The following is an 8,445-nucleotide window of genomic DNA, read 5'->3' on the forward strand; positions in this document are numbered from 1 at the left end:
GGGGGGGGGTCAAGGTGAGGGTAGAGGGGGGGTCAAGGTGAGGGTAGAGGGGGGGGGGGTCAAGGTGAGGGTAGAGGGGGGGGTCAAGGTGAGGGTAGAGGGGGGGGTCAAGGTGAGGGTAGAGGGGGGGGGGTCAAGGTGAGGGTAGAGGGGGGGGTCAAGGTGAGGGTAGAGGGGGGGTCAAGGTGAGAGTAGAGGGGGGGGGGGGTCAAGGTGAGGGTAGAGGGGGGGGGTCAAGGTGAGGATAGAGGGGGGGGTCAAGGTGAGGGTAGGGGGGGGTCAAGGTGAGGGTAGGGGGGGTCAAGGTGAGGGTAGAGGGGGGGGGTCAAGGTGAGGGTAGAGGGGGGGGTCAAGGTGAGGGTAGAGGGGGGGGGTCAAGGTGAGGGTAGAGGGGGGGGGGTCAAGGTGAGGGTAGAGGGGGGGGGTCAAGGTGAGGGTAGAGGGGGGGGGTCAAGGTGAGGGTAGAGGGGGGGGGTCAAGGTGAGGGTAGAGGGGGGGTCAAGGTGAGGGTAGAGGGGGGGGGGTCAAGGTGAGGGTAGAGGGGGGGGTCAAGGTGAGGGTAGAGGGGGGGGTCAAGGTGAGGGTAGAGGGGGGGGGGTCAAGGTGAGGGTAGAGGGGGGGGTCAAGGTGAGGGTAGAGGGGGGGTCAAGGTGAGAGTAGAGGGGGGGGGGTCAAGGTGAGGGTAGAGGGGGGGGGTCAAGGTGTGGGTAGAGGGGGGGGGTCAAGGTGAGGGTAGAGGGGGGGTCAAGGTGAGGGTAGAGGGGGGGTCAAGGTGAGGGTAGAGGGGGGGGTCAAGGTGAGGGTAGAGGTCGGGGGTCAAGGTGAGGGTAGGGGTCGAGGGTAGGGTAGATGTGTATAGGTTATCTCATTATGGTCAGTATTAAACATCACATAATGCACAACATGCAGAAAAAGCCACACAACCAGGTAGAATTTGTTGTATACGATTTTATATAAACACCACAAGTATACATTTTATAAAATCGTTTGCACATTGAAACATTTTGGGAAGCGATTTGTCCGATGTCCGAACCCATTTTGATCACAAAGCGTGTATCGTGAATCCAGCGCAGCCATCTGTCCCTAACTCTGTCCCTAACACTGAACCCCGACGCCTTGAAGGACAAGGAACCCTCCCACCGTGGGGAGGAAGGAACCCTCGATGGAACACGCTAGGTGCATCCAAACGTGCAACAGATGGTGAGAAGGTCACGTTGCGCGAGTGTGGAGGAGATGAATCCACAGGCCAGAGTCCTGTTGTGTGAGTGTGGAGGAGATGAATCCACAGGCCAAAGTCCTGATGTGTGAGTGTGAAGGAGATGAATCCACAGGCCAGCGATGAGTGGCGGTTGTTGATCACTGAAATGTGGACAGAGGAAAACAGCATATTGTTCAGTTGACTGTCTAGGTAGTGTCACGTTATCAAAAGGTTATTACACCTGTAGTCAATGAACACGATATCCATGTCATCTTCAGCAGTGGGATACTGACCTAAGGGACTCCAGCTGGTCAGAGATACAGGCTTGACGCAGCTCAGGTCTGTCTGTCCCAGACTGGACACAGCATTTCAACTGCACCTTACAAAGACGGATGATATGAATACAAAAGGACACAACGATTCAGTTATCTGGCAGACCGTCCGAGCCAAAGAGTCTTGGTGAATTCAGAAGTTCGCCATGCCATGTAGTCTGAGAACTCAGGGGTGGAACCCAGCACCATTTGATGGAGAGCCCAACACCCCATCCTACCCCGTTTAGAGTTCCATCAGCAACAGACTCACCTTCCAGATGCATGGCTCCCTCAGCTCTCTCCTCAGTGGATATCCCCTTGGAGTCGGGTGTCACTCGCCCCACCCTGACGTCCTTCACCAGGCAGGTCCTCCATCACCTCCCTATCCCTGTTTGGGGACAAACGGGGCCGTTTGGCCTCAATGTCTGGGCACAATCAAAGTGGTAGTATGATGGTCCGACATCAGTGGTAGTTTGCTATAATGTCTGGTAGTAAACTGTTGTTTCCCAGTACAAGTCATGTTCAGTTCATGCAAACATACCAGTACTACTTGTTGGCAGGCAGACTCATGGTTCTCCAGGTGCACGGCTCCTCCATCAGCTCTCCTCAGCCAAGGACTCCTGGTCTGTGTAAACAGTGGTGGTAGATGAGCAATTTGGGGGGGGGGGGGGGGGTATTCTTGTGACGCCCGGTTTAAACCAAAGCCCTGGCTGGAGTGTTAATGAGGGCATTAAATATGATTCGTTTTATTCTTTCCAACTTGCATAGAAACTAAAGCAAATGCAAAGCAGCTATAGTTTGTAATCTTTTAAGTCAGAACACTGAAATATTCTAGTTGATGAAAATGCTGTTCAGTTCCATAAATAATTGAATCACTTAGTTCTGATCGTCACATGACTGAACACAATGATGACCCACAGCTGTCCTTTACCTTCCAGAGACCTCTGCAGTCGCATCGTAGCGATCGTACATCCGAGCGGATCCTGGTGGGTCAGCGATACAATCAGGATATGAAAAAAAAAAAACATTCTCACACCTCAGTAGACAGTTTTTCTTAATTTTAAAAGGGGACATTATACCACCAGGTGTGAGTGTGATTAGCCTTACAAGCCGTTTCCAAAATCTGACACATATTACATCACTACTGGGCGTGTACACCTAGATCTGTGCTGGATAGATGAGCAACGTTTACTTCGGTCCACTGGGTAGGCTGGTAGAATGATCTTTACAGCACAGATCTAGGTGGACACGCCCACTAGTGATGTCATATGGGGCAGATTTTCAAAACCGCTTGTTAGGCTAATCACACTCACACCTGGTGGTATAATACTTCCCCTTTACAGAATAACAACTTTCAGAACTCATGTGAGAAATCAGACGCTGCAGCCTCACATGGAGAGCAAAATTGTGTGTGAATAAATCCTGTTCACTCACAGCTCCCTAAACCCAGCGACTTTTTTCTCAAAATCATTCTGATCAAAACGATGGCTGAAGAGACCGATGTAGGGCTGGTGGAGTGGCTAGTCTAGCAGCCTACTCCTTCACATTGAGGTGGCAGTGTAAGGTATAATCACCTCAGGGTCGGCTGTCCTTGCCCCCCCACCGAGGGACGTCCTTCACCAGCGGGTCCTCAGCACGGCTCCATCACCACCCCTCACAGAGTCCTGGTCTGGAGCAAAAAGCAGGGAATTTGCCTCATGTCCACCATGTTCAGTTCATGCAAACCAGTGCAAACCAGTACCACCTGTTGGCAGGTAGATTCATGGTCGTCCTCCAGATGCAGTTCCTCCATCAGCCAAGGCCATCGGGTCTGTAACAAACAGGGGTGGTAGTTGAGCAGTGGGTGGGATTATTCTCTGGACGCCTCTTTTAAACCATTCTGAACCAAAGTACAGGAATAGAAGACACTGCAAGTTAAAAAAATAAATAAGAACCATGCACACACTTGAAAATGTGTTATGCAGGAGGATGGTAGAACATTCTGTGAATTCAACAGCACACATTTGAAATTTGACTGTTAACATTATTCAAACAGTCTTCTGCCTCAGCTGAAACTCAATATTTAAAACAAACGATAAAACTTGTAGAATTCTTAGCCTCTAGCCTTCACATTGAGGGGTTAGAGTCTCAATAAAACTTCACAGATGGCTCCATTAAGCCATGGACGGTTTTCTCTAAATCTGCCATATTAGATGACGGCTGAAGTAACCGATTTTAGTACAGAAACCGTTCAGTAGCAGTGAGAGTGATAATCAAACAAAGCCGGGGAGGTCAAACCTGCACACCCTTGCATTTGTAAAGGGGAAAAAATATCCAACTTCAAGCTTACAAGTTGACTCGTTGAGAAATGTATAAACTACTACTGTCAGAATGAAAATCTGAGAAAGATACTAAAAAATAATCAGCCCCAACAATTAGTTTCAGAGCGGCTTGGAGATGGTACCCTGGTCCACCCTGCTGCCCCATTACTGGTCCAGGTAGTGGGGTTACCCTCTAGTCCCCAGCCTCAGGTCCAACCAGCTGTGTTGTACAATATTTAACTAAACCTTGGGAGACGACGTGCCATTTCTAAACTGCTGTAAATTAGCTATATTAATCAACTACATTTACATTGAGGGCATTTAGCAGATGCTTTTAACCAAAGCGATGAGTACATTTTTCAGAAAGAGAAGCAATAAACTAGACACAGGTTGGACGTCTTCAGGAAGCGGACTCCCAAACACTAAATCAAGGTACTGAACCATCATAATAGAGCACATTAACATCCAATATTCATCCTTAACGCAAAAATCAACATTGATCGAAAGCCACTTACACCGATAGAGCCTGGTTCAACAGCTCGGCCACATCTCCTCCCACCGACCACGCTGCAGAGATCACTGAGAAGATCATAATGTTATAAAAGATTGGTAAATACTGTGGGAATCAATGTGAAAGCTTCAATATCAAACACTCACATGTGCGGTTGGATTGACCTCTTCTGCGTCATACAGGATCAGGACTGCAAGGCCTGGAGTCTCCCCCCGTCTGTTAGCACAACATTCATCCATTTAAAAACACCACGACGCGCTTTACATCACTGCCTTTACTTTTCTAAACAGCTATACCATTTGATAATACGTGAATAAGCACACTTACATTTAACCCTTCCTTTTGTTTCTGAAGTCTAGCAGAAACTATATTGAGCAAATCACAGCCCAGATATTTAGAACACTAGCAATATCAATAGTAATTTAGATAGTAAAATGATACTTGGCCACATTCAGCTGCTGGGTTGTTGAAGAAATAAAAAGCCGTAGTAGGTAAATGCCGTCGTCTCCATCTTTTACGCAACCCGATAAATGTATGCGCAGAAAATCGAGAGTTGATTGTAGAGCGCAGTTATCAAAGTAGTTTGCGGTGTTTTGTGGGATAATTAAAAATATATATATTTTAAGAGTGCCCTTCCTAATTTCTAGTGCATAAGGATTTACCAATAATCGCAGATGATTACCTATAGAAATGGGGCACTGCCAGATTACCTTAATTGGGTACGCTCATTAGTTATGAGGTTTACGCAAATGCCAATATTGATCATACTGCCAGACGCCATAATAAGGTGTGGATGACATAACGCAATTGCCAATCCTGATCGTACTGCCAGTTATCCTCCACCACACAGTACTGCAGCATTAGAGCTTCACAGACTGCACAAAACTAACTACCAACCTCTACAGAAACCCCAAGCCCCGTCATACTGGAATCGTAACGTTCCAGTACGAACCATCCCTAAGTAACGTAACCAGCACCTCACCTTGAGCTGAACGACGATGAAGATCTTGTGGTCGTCTCAGTGCAAAATACAGCCAACAGACTTACCTTGAGGCGATCTGGTAGTTTGTTGCTGTTGGTTTATGTACAAAACATTTTGACTAAACATTTCAGTTACCCCATTTAACTAATTACCTACCAATTAACAATGCTTGCCAGTGTACAAAAAAGCTAACTAATCTGTCTTTTGGCTACTTCCTCGCTTCACATCGCATGAGCATTGTCATATTGATCCGGGTGTGGTCCGAGTGGCCAGAGATGCATGTTAGGATACTGTGCTGTCTGAAGTCTACTGTTCTGTAGACGTGCCCCCCTCCGGAGAAACAGTGTTCAAAAGGGCTGTTGCATCAGTTACATGACCTGGAACATCCGTCAAGACTGTGACAGGGACTCCCTAAGGAGAGACGCCATTGGTAGGATGCAAGGGCTCTTTCTCAGCGACTAGAATACACCACAGCGCCTACGGGAGGGAACCATTGCACACATTTCAATATTCCTCTTCATAGATCTTGAAGCCCCAGCGAGGATTTCTTTTCCTCCTCAGCTGAAGAAGAGCTTGGTTACAGCATGAAGAGAACCCTAGTTGGGATGTTACCAAGATGGTTTCTGATTCAAAGGGGGACCCAACTCCCAGGTCCAGCTAGCATCGACAAATGCATTGCAATTCAGCCCAAGAAAAACTTGCATCCCAGCACAGGAGTCCAGAAGATACAACCCACAGGGCCTGCCAGCCAACCATCATGTCGGGGCTAGAAAGGGCAGCCACGTCGCCGTCTTTCAAGCTTGAAGGACCATTTCCTAAAATGTTGTGATGTATAATAAGTGCGTATCCCCATGTCATCACGCTCACACATGGTATGCCTCGTCACCCTGATCACGCCCGGATGAAGAACCCCAGGCCAGGTAGAACCCTGACCACATGAACAACCGAACCAGGTAGAACCCTGACCACATGAACAACCAGGCCAGGTAGAACCCTGACCACATGAACAACCAGGCCAGGTAGAACCCTGACCACATGAACAACCAGGCAGAACCCTGACCACATGAACAACCAGGCCAGGTAGAACCCTGACCACATGAAGAACCGAACCAGGTAGAACCCCGACTACATGAACAACCGAACCAGGTAGAACCCTGACCACATGAAGAACCAGGCCAGGCAGAACCCTGACCACATGAACAACCAGGCCAGGCAGAACCCTGACCACATGAACAACCAGGCCAGGTAGAACCCCGACTACATGAACAACCGAACCAGGTAGAACCCTGACCACATGAACAACCAGGCCAGGCAGAACCCTGACCACATGAACAACCGAACCAGGTAGAACCCTGACCACATGAACAACCAGGCCAGGTAGAACCCTGACCACATGAAGAACCAGGCCAGGCAGAACCCTGACCGCATGAACAACCAGGCCAGGTAGAACCCTGACCACATGAACAACCAGGCCAGGTAGAACCCTGACCACATGAAGAACCAGGCCAGGCAGAACCCTGACCGCATGAAGAACCAGGCCAGGCAGAACCCTGACCGCATGAAGAACCAGGCCAGGTAGAACCCTGACCACATGAAGAACCAGGCCAGGTAGAATCCTGACCACATGAAGAACCAGGCCAGGTAGAACCCTGACCACATGGACAACCAGGCCAGGTAGAACCCTGACCACATGAACAACCAGGCAGAACCCTGACCACATGAAGAACCAGGCCAGGCAGAACCCTGACCACATGAACAACCAGGCCAGGTAGAACCCTGACCACATGAAGAACCAGGCCAGGCAGAACCCTGACCACATGAAGAACCAGGTCAGGCAGAACCCTGACCGCATGAAGAACCAGGCCAGGCAGAACCCTGACCACATGAACAACCAGGCAAGGTAGAACCCTCGCCATGCCCACCTGAAGAGCCACAGGCAGTCCAGTTGTTTTCCTTCAGACTCAAACTCTTCCGCTTTGATGAGCCTGAGAACAGGGACGGGAATTGATGGAAGTGGTGAGAAGGTAATCTGATTAGGTCACCCCAGTGGTGGGATGGTAGGTATCGGACATCCCAGTAGCTGGTAGTTATCGGACATCCCAGTAGCTGGTAGGTTTCAGACATCCCAGTAGCTGGTAGGTTTCAGACATCCCAGTAGCTGGTAGGTTTCAGACATCCCAGTAGCTGGTAGGTTTCAGACATCCCAGTAGCTGGTAGGTTTCAGACATCCCAGTAGCTGGTAGGTTTCAGACATCCCAGTAGCTGGTAGGTTTCAGACATCCCAGTAGCTGGTAGGTTTCAGACATCCCAGTAGCTGGTAGGTTTCAGACATCCCAGTAGTTGGTAGGTTTCAGACATCCCAGTAGTTGGTAGGTTTCAGACATCCCAGTAGTTGGTAGGTTTCAGACATCCCAGTAGTTGGTAGGTATCGGGACGTCCCGGTAGTTGGTAGGTATCGGATGTCCCAGTAGTTGGTAGGTATCGGACGTCCCAGTAGTTGGTAGGTATCGGACGTCCCAGTAGTTGGTAGGTAGGTCATGAACGGACCAGACCTTGAACAGAGCAGGGATTGGTTGGTAGGTCTTTACAGTAGGATTCTCCTCATCCCATATGAACAGCAGGCCGATGAGCCCTCTGCTGGCTCAGATGCAAGCCTTTCTCAGGCTGAACTGCAGAGTAAGGGAGGAGGCCAGCTGGTCCTGGAAGTTCGGTCCTCTTAAATCAGAACCTATGGCGGTAAGATCACACCAAGGACCCTTTTCGTGACTGCAGCTGTGCTCTACTCCAGCTGCGGAGGTAGAGAAACCGTAGCTACGGCTTCAAGATGTATGGTGGGCAACGTTGAAATGTGCTCCATGGTTCTCTAGCGAAGGACCGAGGTGGTGTTCTAGTCGTTGAGGAAGAGCCCTCACCTCTCATCCCCGGGCGTTTCTCCTTTAGGTGAGAGCCTGTCACCATCTTGAATGACATCCCAGTTCATGTAAATGACTTCACAACCACCTCTTAGACACATGCCTTCACCTGAAGGGGGCAAGTCTACAGAGCTGGAGGCTTCAGACAGCGCAGAACCCTAGCATGCATCTCTGATCACTCAATCTGAACCCCATCAGTACGGTAACTCATGTGACCTGATGCAAAGTTCA

The 8,445-nt window shown here is 49.4% G+C and overlaps 1 long non-coding RNA gene across 1 annotated transcript; it reads right to left on the reverse strand.

Annotated features, from left to right (window-relative positions):
* Window positions 1-942: 942 nt before the first annotated feature.
* On the reverse strand, window positions 943-6,436 carry LOC130391557 (uncharacterized). The gene is made up of 8 exons (XR_008896923.1): window positions 4,467-6,436; window positions 4,325-4,388; window positions 3,084-3,319; window positions 2,441-2,492; window positions 2,051-2,134; window positions 1,781-1,897; window positions 1,492-1,571; window positions 943-1,359 (listed from the first exon to the last, which is right to left on the reverse strand). It is a non-coding gene; the product is annotated as an uncharacterized LOC130391557 (long non-coding RNA).
* Between the last annotated feature and the right edge of the window lie 2,009 nt (window positions 6,437-8,445).

The sequence above is a fragment of the Gadus chalcogrammus genome, chromosome 11 (genome assembly GCF_026213295.1).
Source record: "Gadus chalcogrammus isolate NIFS_2021 chromosome 11, NIFS_Gcha_1.0, whole genome shotgun sequence".
Classification (NCBI taxonomy): Eukaryota; Metazoa; Chordata; class Actinopteri; order Gadiformes; family Gadidae; genus Gadus; species Gadus chalcogrammus.